This window comes from Bufo bufo, chromosome 2, assembly GCF_905171765.1.
Source record: "Bufo bufo chromosome 2, aBufBuf1.1, whole genome shotgun sequence".
Classification (NCBI taxonomy): domain Eukaryota; kingdom Metazoa; phylum Chordata; class Amphibia; order Anura; family Bufonidae; genus Bufo; species Bufo bufo.
The window spans coordinates 773,486,924-773,502,658 of record NC_053390.1 but is presented as its reverse complement, the minus strand read 5'-3'; the positions used below and the strand labels follow the sequence as shown (position 1 = coordinate 773,502,658).

At 46.7% G+C, this 15,735-nt stretch overlaps 1 protein-coding gene across 1 annotated transcript in view; it reads right to left on the bottom strand.

Annotated features, from left to right (window-relative positions):
• Positions 1–15,735, bottom strand: part of SLC2A9 (solute carrier family 2 member 9) — a 447,321-nt gene that overhangs the window by 385,734 nt on the left and 45,852 nt on the right. The gene's annotated exons all lie outside the window — the stretch shown is intronic.

The window sequence follows — 15,735 nt, the reverse complement described above, 5'->3', positions numbered from 1 at the left end:
CAACCAAGGGATAGGTGAGGACGTGAATCCCAGAAAGGAAGCGAGACTCAGATTTCTACACATTTTCAGAAGCATTAATGTCATTTACTTTTAAGAATGAATCTAAACCCTTTTTAAAACTGTCCACTGTTCCTGCTGTGACCACGTCCAGAGGTGTCTATTCCATAGATTCATAGTTCTTACAGTAAAGAAGCTTTGACACTTCTGGAGACTGAACCTTTTCTTCTCTAGTTGGAAGCAGTGCCCCTTGTCTTTTGAGGGGATTTTACATGGAACAGCTTTTTATAATTTTTTTTTGTATGGCCCATTTATATATTTGTATAGTTTAATTAGATGTCTCTTCTCAAGACTAAATACAGTGGTCCCTCAAGTTACAAAATTTATTGGTTCCTGGACAACCATTGTATGTTGAAACCATTGTAAGTTGAGCAATTGGTTCCAAAGCCCAAAAATGTCATCCAAGATAAGAGAAAATTAAAATTTAAGACAAATAAGCAGATAACTAAGACAGATAAAACAAGTCCTTACATATCACAGTCATAAATAGCTGATAACTAGCAACTAATCCAGCTATTTTACCAGAGAGGTGGTCTTGATTGGATCTGAGGCATTGCATGTTAAGTCTAGCTTTAACTTACGATGGGCCGAAAAGACCATTGTATGTTGAAAATATTGTATCCTGAGGCCATTGTATCTTGAGGGATCACTGTACATTTAATTATTTTAATCTTTTTCCATAACTAAGACCCTCCTTGCCCCTTATCAGTTTAGTTGCTCTCCTTTGTACTCTCTCCAGCTCCAGGGCATCCTTTCTATGGACTGGTGCCCAAAACTGAACTGCATATTCCAGATGAGGCCGCACCAGCGCTTTGTAAAGTCGTAATATTACATCCCTGCCCCGTGAGTCCATGCCTCGTTTAATGCATGACAATATCCTGGTGGCCTTAGAAGCAGCTGATTGACATTGTATGCTGCTATTTAATCTACCATCTACAAAGACACCCAAATCCTTCTCTATAAGTGACTCTCCCAGTGTTACATCCCCTAGAACATATGATGAAAGTAGATTATTACTACCACGATGCATAACTTTACATTTATCCACATTGAACTTCATTTGCCAAGTTGATGGCCAATCACTCAGAGTGTCCAAGTCAGCTTGTAGTTTATGGACATCTTCCATAGTGAAAAGTGAAATGTATTATTGCATTCAGCTAAGCTAGTCCTACAAGACACTGTGCCTGGCTTATCAGTGATGTCCTGGTGATTGTTCCATATTTGACCCCTAGTGGTATCATTAATTCAAGCTTTTGCAATACATGAAATGCCAATGAAAGCCTCTGAACCTATGAAGAAGACATCATGTTCTCTATTATTAGTATTTGTCTCCTGTGTGTAACCTGCCCTTATATAGTTCATATACAGGCGAACGCTGATAATTAATCATGTTGAGATACTGACAGACACAGACCCATTGTTTCAAGCCCCTGATCATTTACTGTAGGTAACCTCTATCTTGTGCCTCAAAGCTGAGGTTAAAGGTAACAATTTTAGCATTTATAGCTGAAGGTATCTTCAGCCACACCAAACAGCAACAGAGCAAATATTTAGGTGTCTTAAATATCAGAGCAGATATAATAACCATCTCATTCATCTTACAGAAAATGTCATAAGTTACCTGAAAGAAAAAAGGTCCTCTTTAAAGGCAAGTTTATACAGTATTAACCCCTTAACAACCTGCCTATTGTGGGCCAATTTTTCATCCTCGCATTGCAAGAGCCATAACTTTTTTCCCCCTCAATACAGCTATAGGAGGGATTATTTTTAATGCCACTATTTAAAGGGGTTATCCAATAGTAGAAATACTCCCCCCACAATGCCCCTTTTTTAGACATTACTTACTCGGTCTCCAGGCACCTGCATCCCCTGGAAAGCTACAAGACCGCTACTGCTACATCTCCACATTGCGTGGAGCAAAACATCCAGTGACGGGGGGAGCCAATAGCAGGCCGCAACGGTGACCAGTCTCCTTAGCATCACCCGCAATACTAGTGAGGCTGCTCACCGTTGAGGCCGGCTATTAGCTGCTTTCCCCCATGACTGGATACTTTGATCCACGGGGAGATGGGGAGATGCAGTGGTAGCGGTGCAGTGATCCAGAGGGACACGGATCCGGGGACCAGGTAAGTAACATGTATAGGAGGGGCCTGGGCATTGTAGGGAGGTATTTCTACTGTTGGATAACTCCTTTAAGTTAATTTTCTTCTATTTTGTGGGTCTCGTTTTAGGGGTTTTGTTGTTCTAGCGTTCACATGCAGAGTAACTGAGATGTTAGCTTTATCTCTGAGCAGTGTGATTAACAATTAAAATTAATATATTTTTTATGCTTTACTACTTTTTCATTATAAAAACACAAACCAAAATTTTTTTTTTGTGTCACCCTATTCTGAAACTAACTTTTTTCTTTTTCCACCCACAGAGCTTGTATTGTGGGTTTTCATTGGTACCATTTCGGGGTATATGACTTTCATTTTATAATAGGGGAGTACAGTAATCCTTATAGTACAAACCTCACCTGCAAAACTTCCATTAAGCAATTTATATGACACACCTCATCCTTTTCATAAAGAAGTTCTGCAGCAGCTGTAGCTTTATGTCCTGAGATGGCCAGAACACAGTGTTGTTTAAGAAAAGCTTAAAAGAAAAAGCAAATCTTCGAAGTAAAATTGATTGCTGACTAAATAAGACCTAGAGAATATGGTACCTACCAGCGTACTGTATACTACTAGAAAGTAATCACTAGAGATGAGTGAATCAAAGTTGACAAAGTGGAATTCGATCTGAATTTCAGGAAAAATTCAATTTGCACCAAATCTGAATTTTCTCACGCTGGTAACGAATCGCATTTTTTCCTAAAATGGCTGCTGCACATGTTAGGACATGCAGCAAAGAACTCTGGGAACGAGGGATCACCCACAATGCCATGCATGCAGCCAATCAGCAGCCAGCCAGCCCTGTGATGTCACAGCCCTATAAATAGCCTCAGCCATCTTGGATTCAGCCATTTTCCATTGTACTTAGTGCAAGGAGAGACGTCAGCAGGCGCTAGGGACAGTGCTAGGAAAGACTTGAAAACTTTTATTTTGCTGGATAGAAGTTCAGGGAAAGAGAATTAGAAGTGTAGGGAAAGGATAGGGAGGAACTGACACAGTATTAAAGCAGAACAAGGTTCAGTAGGGGAGTTTACAGCCTGGGTAATAGGAGCAATCCTATAACACCTTGATGCACTGACTGCGGATCCAAATTGCTATTATACTGCTCAAATTTGCAATGGATGATACCTCTGTAATTCCAGCAAACCGTTCTCTTTATTGGTGTGCTAGTGCTGTGTGATACAGCCATTAACAGGGTGTATTACTAGGAAATATTTCTACTTCTTATTAGCACTTGTGTGGTGCAGTTATATGTTCTAAAGCCTTTTTTGTTGTGTATTAGTGGCAAAAAAAGTATTATTTGCCATTCAGCAGTGCATTTCTATGTTTTAAAGTCTTTTTTGGCATGCATAAGTGGGGAAAAAGAGGTGTGGTGAAGTGAGAAAATTACAGCCCTTTTTGGTGTGTATTAGTGGCAAAAAAAGTATTATTTTCCGTTCATCGGTGCAGCTATATGTTCTAAAGCTGAAATAGTGGGAAAAAGGACTTATTAGCCATTGTGTGGTGAAGTGAGAAAATCACAGCACTTTTTGGCATGTATTAGTGGCAAAAAAAAAGTATTATTTGCTGTTCAGCGGTGTAGTAATATGCTCTAAAGCCTTTGTTGTCGTTTATTAGTGGCAAAAAAAAGTACTATTTGCCGTTCAGCGGTGCAGTTATATGTTCTAAAGCCTTTTTTTTTGGCGTGTATTAATAGCAAAAAAAGTATTATTTGCCATTGTGTGGTGAAGTGACAAAAATACAGTCTTTTTTGGGGTGTATTAATTTCCTTTTAGGCAGAGGCCTAAATGTTTCTGGCGCAGGCAGAGGTCGCAGCAGAGTAAGGGGGCATGGCAGCAGGGGTCACTTCCAGAAGCCTGAGCTCCCGGTGTCCTCTAGCGGTCGTGTCTTGACCAGCAACCCACCGGTTCTTGAATGGTTGACTTGGTCATCCACTTTGTCCCAAGTGACATCAGACACCCCCAGCATAGAGTCAGTGGGTTCGTCAGACACAACCCTTAGTTGGCATGGCCCGGGAGCAGGCCCTGTGCCCTCATCTGTTCTCAACCTGCCTCTGTCCTTTTGTATTCCTTCAGCCAGAGAAGTATTATATGCTGTGGGCTCAGATCCACTATACAGTGAGGGCGAGCTACTAGAGGACAGTCAGCAGCTACTGCCTAGCCAAAATGTGGAGGAGACATCCGCCGCTTCCACCGGTAGGTGGGCAAGTAGTGATGAGGAGAGTGGCGTGGGAGATGGTCCTGCGAGTCGTCAGGCTCCTGGCTCAGAGATAATTGAGGAGGACATCAGTGACGTGCAGACAGTACTCGATGATGATGTAGCCGATCGCAATTGGGAGCCGGGTGGCAAAGTCGGTAGAAGAGGGTGGCAGCTTGCGCGTGAGGCAGCGGCAGAGCCAGCAAGTCGGTAGAGTGGCCAGGAGTCAGCAGGGTGGCAGCAGTGGAAGGTCGGGAGCCAAACGTGCCCGGGGTAGACCTCCCTCTTTGAAGGAGCCTACCTGCCCGGAAAGTAGTGGTGCAGGGGTTCACAGAGGCAGCGGTGGTAGCAGTCAGTCAGTGCAGAGTGTTGGGGGTAAAATCACCTACTCAGCAATGTGGCAGTTTTTTGTGCCGAGCCGAGGTGGAGAGTCCCAAGCCGTCATTTCTTTGCCAAAAAGGCAGTACCAGCCCTGCACAAATATGATGAACAGAAGGTGGGCCAGTCCTTAAGCCTGTCGGTGTCTGGCAAAGTGCACGGCAGTGCCGACGTGTGGAGCGGTAACTACGGTCAAGACCAATATACAGTATGTCCTTTACGGCCCACTGGGTAAATGTGGTTCCTGCCCAGCCAAACCAGCAACTTTGACAGGTGACGCCGCTTCCGCCTTCACGTTCTAACGCCGTTGGTCCTGCGACAATGTCCACCACTGCCTCCTCACCCACCACTATTTTCTGAGCTTCCACTGCAGGGTCAATGCACAGTGCTCGTCCAGCATACCACATGTGCAGGGCAACCCCCGGTGTCACGTAGTTCTACACCTCGTTTGCCTGGGCGAATGGAGTCACACAGGGGAGGAACTGCTCTGCGTCCTTCATCAAGAAATTTAATCTTGGCTTTCTCCTCGACAACTCAAAATCAGAACCATGGTGACCGACAATGGGAAGAACATGGTGTTGGTGCTATGTCAAGTAGGGCTGAGCCATGAGCCCTGCATGACACACATGTTCAATCTTGTTGTCAAGCGGTTCCTGAAGTCTTCTACCCATCTGCAAGACATCCTAAAAATGGCCAGCAAACTTTGCATGCACTTCAGCCACTCGTACACTGCCAAGCACACCCTTCTTGAGCTTCAGCGGCAGAACGGTGTCCCCAAACATAGGCTGATATGCAACGTTTTCACCCGTTGGAATTCCACCCTCCATATGTTGGACCGACTATACGAACAGAGAAAGGCCATAAACGATTTCTTGGTGATCCAAGCGGACAGGAGTACTCTCCTGTGTAACTTTGATGTCAGCCAGTGCCAGCTCATGCGTGACACCTGCCGTTTGTTCAGGCCCTTTCAGGATGCCACGTTATTTGTCAGTCGCCAGGACTATGGGATGAACAACGTCATTCCACTGCTTCATATCCTGGAACAGATGCTGGTAAATCTGGCTGGTCTGGGGACTGGAGATGTGGCGCCTACATCTCACGGCCACATGAGCCCTGTGGGGGCTGAACTGGAGGAGGAGGAGGGCATTGGAGCACAAGCAATGTGTAGCGAAATGGGTGGTTTTTCTACACAGGTGACAGGAGAGGAGAAGTAGGAGCAGCCGGAGGACCAGGAGGGAGATGATGAATACGAGGCAGATGACCCAGGCTCACCATGGCAGTATGCAGTAGAGATACAGGCAGTCCCTCCAAGTCACTTGTGCAAATGGCCCACTGCATGCTCACTTGCTTGGGTAGTGACAGCCGAATTGTCACCATTCGGCAGAGGGATGACTTCTGGCTCTCCACCTTCTAGGACCCTCGCTACCGGTCCAAAATGGGGGGCCTTTTTTTACACCCGCGAGAGGGAGGACAAACTGAACTACTATAGAGACATCCTATGTATGTCAGTTAGCCACTGCCTATCTGCGCCATAGTCCATCCTCTCCCAGGTCTGACTGGAGGGCCCTCTGCGCTCTCGTTCCACTGCCATGGCTGCTGTGGCAGGATAGGGGTGTAGGAGCAGTACCAGCTCCATCAGCAGCAGCTTGAGTCTAGAGTCAATGATGAACAGCTTTCTTAACCCGTACCCACTAGGCCTGAAGCCTATCAGAGGCCGGTGAGGTGGCGCAATGACGTCATTGTGCCGCCTGAGCTGTACAGCGCAGGACACAGGCTGGAAGAGGCCTACATCACATCACTGCCAGCCTGATGGAGTTAAGTGTAAGTGTTTATTTTTTTTATATGGTACAATACGGACAGGAGCGCTATGGAGGCACTTGTTACTGGCATATGATTGGGAGTCAAATGAGTACTTTTGACTGGGTAGTCAGAAAAAGGCGTAACAAATGGCGCCTATCGACTGGCCTAAAAGGAGAAAACAGAGCCACTCATACGTATGAGTGGCGCTGTTTTCTCCTTTTGGGCCAGTCGATAGGCACCATTTGTTACGCATTTTTCAGACTACCCAGTCACAAGTACTCATTTGATCACCAAGTGTGTAGCTGTCGCTAACACTATCTACAGCTGCCTTCTTCAACACCTGACACACCCTGTCTTTTCTCTTTCCTCTATATATAGTCTCATCACCTTTGGCACCCCTGGTTTTTGGGTCTTCCTCTTCCCTTTTCCATTTTTTTCTCCCTTACGTGTCCACATGATTGGGGGGGGGGGGCACTTGTTACTGGCACATGATTGGGGGGACATCTATAGGGGGGCACTTCTTACTGGCACATGATTGGGGGGCATCTATAGGGGGCACTTCTTACTGGCACATTATTGGGGGGCATCTATGGGGCATTTCTTATTGGCACATTTTTGGGGGGCACTGTGGGGGCATCTATGGGGGCACTTCTTACTGGCACATTATTGGGGGGCACTATGGGGGAACTTTTTACTGGTACATTATTGGGTGGCACTATGGTGGCATCTACTGAGGCCACAAAGAAGGGGTATTTTATATGGGGGGCACTATGGGGGAAGGGGGAGAGGAACATTATAGGGGCTTCTACTGAGGCCACAAAGAAGGGGTATTTTTTATGGGGGACTCTGTATAGGGGCACTTTATACTCAGGCACATTATGATGGGCACTATGGGGAAGGGGGGAAAGGAGTACTATGGGGTCATCTACGGGGGACACTAAGAAGGGGTATTTTATACTTGCAATTTATGGGGGACACTGAGGGCATCTACTGGGGAACTATATATGAGGCATTTTATACTGGTACATTATGGGGGGCACTAGGAGGAAGGGGGAGAGGAGCACTATGGGGGAATTTACTGGGGGCACTATATAGGGGTGTTTTATACGGGCACATTATGAGGGCACTATAGGGACATTAGCTCAACTGGGGGCATTAAAAGGGGTATTTTTGCTCTGGCACACATTATAAGGAAGCATTTTTTGTACTGTCACATTATAAGGTGAATTATTACTACTGGGGGCATTATGGTGGGCTTTATTACTACTGGGGCACAGTGGGGACATGTTGGGGGAACTGTAGGAGCACTATTACTACCATGTGTGCTCTAACAGAGAATTATTCCTATTGGTGGGACTTTTGGGAGCACTATTACTGTGGGGGCACCTTGGCACAGTATCAGCTTAGGCTACTTTCACACTAGCGTTCGGGGCTCCGCTTGTGAGCTCCGTTTGAAGGCTCTCACAAGCGGCCCCGAACGCATCCATACTGCCCCAATGCATTCTGAGTGGATGCGGATCCGCTCAGAATGCATCAGTCTGGCAGCGTTCAGCCTCCGCTCCGCTCAGCAGGCGGACACCCGAACGCTGCTTGCAGCGTTCGGGTGTCCGCCTGGCCGTGCGAAGGCAAACGGATCGGTCCAGACTTACAATGTAAGTCAATGGGGACGGATCCATTTGAAGTTGACACAATATGGCTCAATTTTCAAACGGATCAGTCCCCCATTGACTTTCAATGTAAAGTCTGGACAGATCCGTCTGAACAACTTTCACACTTAGAATGTTCTCTAAACTATAATGCAGACGGATCCGTTCTGAATGGATCCAAACGTCTGCATTATAGGAGCGGATCCGTCTGTGCAGACACCAGACGGACCCGCTCTGAACGCAAGTGTGAAAGTAGCCTAACCACGATTATTTTTGGGGGACGTTATGTTTACATTAGTGTCAGGGACACTATTTGCTGGGTGCAGTTATTTTAGGGCAGTGTGTTCCAATAATTATTGAAGGGCACTATCCGCATGGTATTAGTATTATCAGGGGGTTTATCTGTTTCTGCAGTATAGTATTGGGGAATGGTAGGATGATTTGTCCAGAAGATGGGAGGAAGATGGAAAAGTAGTAAACTAAGATTTTTTTGGTCAAACTGCAGTGACGAGACATGGCTGAAAATGGTGGTCTGGTCTGAAGGTCTGAAAGGTGTAGATGAGGAAAGAGAACATCTACATCAAAGGAGACGTCACTGGATGTAAGACGTAGGGGGCGCTGTATTACCCTGTATGTTCTGTAGTGATGGGACGGTGGATATAGAATTTGGCCCATACTGTAGCAGCCTGGCCCCAGACTTCAGGTCACACTGTGCGTGTTCTGAATTCTGGGGGCTCACACCCATCTACTACATTATCTGTACTCAGAGTTATCACTGTGTAATCTGTGGTGTTACATAGGACTGCAAGTGATATCTACTGCATTATCTGTAAAAAGGGGCGTGGACACAGGTGGGGGGGGGGCGCAATACTTGGCTTACCCCGGGTGCTGGAACCCACGCTACGCCACTGCTAGTGTTCCCATAACAGCTAAACCAATAGTGCCGTCTTCAAGCATGTGTCCTCCTGTTTACCCAGCTCTGTAGTACAGTGGATTTCAGCTGTCAGGAAATATGTGAGAGTCAGGCCCGCTAAAATCACTAGTGAATACTCACAAGTGGCTAGATCATAATTACCACCATTGCAGTTGGCAAATTCAGGAAATTTAAGCCCCACTCCAGAAAGATGACAAATCCAAGCCCTCCTCATTTTTGGTCCAGGGTGGCTTAAATTTGCCGTAACTGCCTTTAAATATTCAGGACTGCAAATTTAGGACTTTTGGCAGTTGTTCCAGCGGTGGCTACTGACTGCCACCGCCCACTCCAATTACCCAGTGAACTGGATCCGCTTCCTGCTGCTACCCACCTGGATGGGCCCAGCTGCCGGGGCCAATCTGTCTTCTTTTAACAGGCTGCTGCCTGCTCACCAGCCAGGGGCCTCCTCTATTGCCCGTAAGGCATGGATGCTCCCTCAGGCTCTTTAAAAGGATAGGGTGCAAATGTTCTTGTTCTTCACGAGCCAATGCAACCTGTGGATATTTTCTGCATCTTCTCCAGGTGCCTGAGCAATAAGGCCCTTAGCTTGCAAGTCCCTTGCAAAAGTGCAGTTTTGTGGTCTGCCCGTATACCGACCTCTCCCTGATTCCTGCTTCTGACCCTTAACTGCCTGACCTGATCTGTGTCTGATTTACCATACTGACCATGTGCTGCCTTCCCTGACCTTGGTTCTGTTTCACATTTAAAAAATCTGCCCACCCTGACTCTATTACTGACTATGAGTTGTGCCTATCTCTTTGTTGCTATGCACTGGTGTTTCTTGACCCCAGTTGGTCAGGAGCCAACCACACAGAGATGACTCCAAATGGTAGCAGCCTGGTGCTCTCCCTACAATGAAGTCCAGATCCCTGTATAGTGGTTAAAGGGTGAATACCAAGGAACGACCAAGATAACGCCATTAGGTTTAGCCCTAAGTAAAATCTGTTGGTTGTCACAGTGGTTCCATATCTACTGTGGTAACAGCAGCTATGCTATATTATTCCTCAAAGAACATCTCACTAGAAAGTCTGGCAACAACCTACCTACCTCCCAATTATCCTGTTAGTCATAGAAATGTCCAATAAATCAGGCCACAAAAGAGAAGAAGCTGCTTTAACAAAGATTCCCGCGGAATAAAGCTTTTTTTTTTATACCAGAACTGTCCCTCATAATGACTTATCTGCCATACAATATCATAATAAAAAAAAGCTACAGTAAAATAAAACACCAGCTTTGATGGAGCCAGTCATAAAGGGTATTATCTTGTTCTAAAAGCATAAGGCTAATGAGATCTCTCACACTGAATTTCTTTTTTTAAAGAAAGCATATAAATCCAATATATAAGGCCTTTCACTGCAAATGATCTTGTGTGCTGTGAGCCATCCATATACGATGTGTTTGACAATATCAATCCACTAATAAAGCGCTCCTCTCATCATAGACACAGAGACACAATTAGATTACACTTTTGGAAAATGCTTCTCTCAGTTTTACATTTTATCCATTTAATTATTCTGAGGAGATGCAGCAATGGAGTCACATCTCTAGAGTCCCAATAATTCCCACCCACCTCTACCCATATCTGGGGATTTTTTATATAAGCACCAGTCCCCCATACACAATCCCTGAACAGAACCTTGAGGGTAAGCAATACTCTCCTCACTGACCTCTTGTCTCTGGGTACCTGCTGGTTTCCACGTCCTGGTCCCGTTTAAGCACACAGAAAATACCAGGAGAAGGCTGTTCAACCAATCACTGGCCGCAGTGGTGTCCTCAGCTAGTGATTTGTCTGAATCAGTCATCTCCTGCCATTTCCTGTGTGTCAAGACACGACCAGGAGGAGCAGACCTGGGGCAACTAGGTAAGCATCAAGAAAGGAGCAGCGGGAGATTAGGTGAGTAGTGATTCTTTTATATTTTAAACCCACTCTGAGTCCTTTCATAAAAATGTATTCCTACTGGACAACCCCTCTAAGGCCTCATGCACACGACCGTTTTTTTTTAAGGTCCGCAAAAACGGGGTCCATAGGTCCGTGATCCGTGACCGTTTTTTCGTCCGTGGGTCTTCCTTGATTTTTGGAGGATCCACGGACATGAAAAAAATGTCGTTTTGGTGTCCGCCTGGCCGTGCGGAGCCAAACGGATCCGTCCTGAATTACAATGCAAGTCAATGGGGACGGATCTGTTTGACGTTGACACAATATGGTGCAATTGCAAACGGATCCGTCCCCCATTGACTTTCAATGTAAAGTCAGGAGTCCCTTTTATACCATCGGATCAAAGTTTTCTCCAATCCGATGGTATATTTTAACTCGAAGCGTCCCTCTATGTTAGAATATACCATCGGATTTGAGTTAGATCGTGAAACTCAGATCCGACAGTATATTCTAACACAGAGGCGTTCCCATGGTGATGGGGACGCTTCAGGTTAGAATATGATAAAAGAACTGTGTACATGACTGCCGCCTGATGCCTGGCAGGTGCTGCCAGGCAGAAGGGGGCAGACCCCCCCTCCCCCCCTGTATTTAACTCATTGGTGGCCAGTGCGGCCGCCCCCCCTCCCTCCCCTGTAGTTAACACATTGGTGGCCAGTGCGGCCAGCTCCCCCTCCCTCCCCTGTAGTTAACACATTGGTGGCCAGTGTGCCCCCCCCCCCTCCACCTCCTAATTAAAATCTCCCCCCCCTATCATTGGTGGCAGCGGAGAGTACCGATCGGAGTCCCAGTTTAATCGCTGGGGCTCCGATCGGTAACCATGGCAACCAGGATGCTACTGCAGTCCTGGTTGCCATGGTTACTTAGCAATTTTTAGAAGCATTATACTTACCTGCGAGCTGCGATGTCTGTGACCGGCCGGGCGCTCCTCCTACTGGTAAGTGAAAGGTCTGTGCGGCGCATTGGACTTCACACTCTCCCTGCTGCCCTGTGCATAGTGCATACAGCAGCAGGGAGCGTACCATGGCAGCCAGGGCTTCAGTAGCATCCTGGCTGCCATGGTAACAGATCGGAGCCCCAGGATTAGACTGCTGGGGCTCTGATCGGAACTGCCACCAATGAAGAGGGGGGAGGGGACCCTGTGGCCACTGCCACCAATGATACTAATACTTGGCGGGGGGAACTGCGCCACCAATGGTTAGAATCTATAATACTGGGGGGGGGGCGCACTGCGCCACCAATGAATGTAATTAACAGATTAATTTAAGTATAGGAGGCAGCAGGTGCCGGCGGCGGTATCACATACCCGGCCTCAATAACAGGGCATGCGATCCGCCGAACAGCGGCAATTAACCCCTCAGGTGCTGTTAATTTCCAAAGTTCGGCGGATCGCATGCCCTGTTTTTGAGGCTGGGTATGTGATACCGCCGCCGGCACCCGCTGCCTCCTATACTTGAATTAATTACATTCATTGGTGGTGCAGTGGCCACAGCTGCTCCCCTTCTCCTCCCTGCTATCTCCCCATTGGTGGCAGCGGCAGCCGCATCACAGCGGAGAGGGAGGGACTCCCTCCTTCTCCATTGTGCTAGTGAAGAGAACATGGTACGCGCTGAGAGCGGCGCATGCCATGTTCTCTATTAGGCTGCGCAGCTGCTTCCCATCTCCACCGGGAGAGCCGCACTTGAAGCGGCAAAGAGCCACATGCGGCTCGAGAGCTGCAGTTTGGCCACCCTTGATATATACTATCACTGCGACCAGTAGATATACAATTTAAGGGTAAGAAAATAGCATATCACAGAAGAATGAAAACTTTTAAAATATAACTTCTATTTCCTTAAACAATAAGAAATAAGCAAAACCTCTAAAAAAAAGAATAAAACACAACCAATAATGACCTTACAGAAAAATCCTGTGTCCAGGTATTGGGGGTCACTATCTAGATATCAACAGAAACATGGTTCATATCGATGGGATCCAGTGCCAAAATACCTGGTCTGTCTTACTCATGGTTGATTGATTTTAGTTGAGTCAGTGAAGGTGAATCAATACTCGCTGTCGGGATCAACTTCTCCTTTCCCTGCGGTGTCCCTCTGCTACCCCTGCCTACAGGCAGACACCCCCCCCCACCCCACCCCCGACAGGGACGACCCCACTTCTTGGTGGCTAAAGCCTGTATAGATCCTATAGTGACCCTACTACATAAAATCTTGTGTCCCGACGCATGTGTTTCCCCAACATTAAGGCTGGTTCGTCGGGGACAAAAAAAAAAGGTTATCGGTACCTCCCAGGGATAGTGGTACCATCAAATTATACATGCACCCATAGATGTCAAGTGGAAACATATAATGATGCTGGCACTAAGGAGGACAGGCGCACACTGAAATTAAATCAGGCGCCCAATAAATAAGCCCCACTCCCTCCTCCCATCATGCTCTAAACTTCCCTCATGCGTTCCAGCCTGGAGCGCTATACCATTACACTAGAGATACTTATGTGTACCTATTCATACACTGCTCAAAAAAATAAAGGGAACACTTAAACAACACAATGTAACTCCAAGTCAATCACACTTCTGTGAAATCAAACTGTCCACTTAGGAAGCAACACTGAGTGACAATCAATTTCACATGCTGTTGTGCAAATGGGATAGACAACAGGTGGAAATTATTGGCAATTAGCAAGACACCCCCAATAAAGGAGTGATTCTGCAGGTGGTGAGCACAGACCACTTCTCAGTTCCTATGCTTCCTGGCTGATGTTTTGGTCACTTTTGAATGCTGGCGGTGCTTTCACTCTAGCGGTAGCATGAGACTGAGTCTACAACCCACACAAGTGGCTCAGGTAGTGCAGCTTATCCAGGATGGCACATTAATGCGAGCTGTGGCAAGAAGGTTTGCTGTGTCTGTCAGCGTAGTGTCCAGAGCATAGAGGCGCTACCAGGAGACAGGCCAGTACATCAGGAGACGTGGAGGAGGCCGTAGGAGGGCAACAACCCAGCAGCAGGACCGCTACCTCCGCCTTTGTGCAAGGAGGAACAGGAGGAGCACTGCCAGAGCCCTGCAAAATGACCTCCAGCAGGCCACAAATGTGCATTTGTCTGCTCAAACGGTCAGAAACAGACTCCATGAGGGTGATATGAGGGCCCGACGTCCACACGTGGGGGTTGTGCTTACAGCCCAACACCGTGCAGGACGTTTGGCATTTGCCAGAGAACACCAAGATTGGCAAATTCGCCACTGGCGCCCTGTGCTCTTCACAGATGAAAGCAGGTTCACACTGAGCACATGTGACAGACGTGACACAGTCTGGAGACGCCGTGGAGAACGTTCTGCTGCCTGCAACATCCTCCAGCATGACCGGTTTGGCATTGGGTCAGTAATGGTGTGGGGTGGCATTTCTTTGGAGGGCCGCACAGCCCTCCATGTGCTCGCCAGAGGTAGCCTGACTGCCATTAGGTACCGAGATGAGATCCTCAGACCCCTTGTGAGACCATATGCTGGTGCGGTTGGCCCTGGGTTCCTCCTAATGCAAGACAATGCTAGACCTCATGTGGCTGGAGTGTGTCAGCAGTTCCTGCAAGACGAAGGCATTGATGCTATGGACTGGCCCGCCCATTCCCCAGACCTGAATCCAATTGAGCACATCTGGGACATCGATGTCTCGCTCTATCCACCAACGTCATGTTGCACCACAGACTGTCCAGGAGTTGGCAGATGCTTTAGTCCAGGTCTGGGAGGAGATCCCTCAGGAGACCGTCCGCCACCTCATCAGGAGCATGCACAGGCGTTGTAGGGAGGTCATACAGGCACGTGGAGGCCACACACACTACTGAGCCTCATTTTGACTTGTTTTAAGGACATTACATCAAAGTTGGATCAGCCTGTAGTGTGTTTTTCCACTTTAATTTTGAGTGTGACTCCAAATCCAGACCTCCAAGGGTTTTTGTGTGATTTTGTTGTCAGCACATTCAACTATGTAAAGAACAAAGTATTTCAGAAGAATATTTAATTAATTCAGATCTAGGATGTGTTATTTTTGTGTTCCCTTTATTTTTTTGAGCAGTGTATTTTGTTCAAAATTACGGCTTTGGTAACGAGCTAGTCCTTCAGATGCAGGTTTTTCATCCGTTTTTGCATTCCACAGTGGAATGCAGATGTGGGATGAATGGGGACGGTGCCACTTGCAAGAGCTGGCATTCGCCTATTGCCATCCCAAATCATGCCATAAAGCATAACAGGATAGGGGTGGCGCCTATGTTGCGAGCTACTGGTACCTTAGGATGGATAGAGTTTGGATAGAGCGAGGTCCTTATTATAAGCACAGTGCAGGCCAGGGATGTGCTCCATTATGGAATGATGATTTTGCTTATTTCTTATTGTTTAAAGAAATAAAAAAATTTTCATTCTTCTGTGATATGCAGATTGATATATGCAGGTACAAACCGGATTCCAAAAAAGTTGGGACACTATACAAATCTTGAATAAAAACTGAATGCAATGATGTGGAGGTGCCAACTTCTAATATTTTATTCAGAATAGAACATAAATCACGGAACAAAAGTTTAAACTGAGAAAATGTACCATTTTAAGGGAAAAA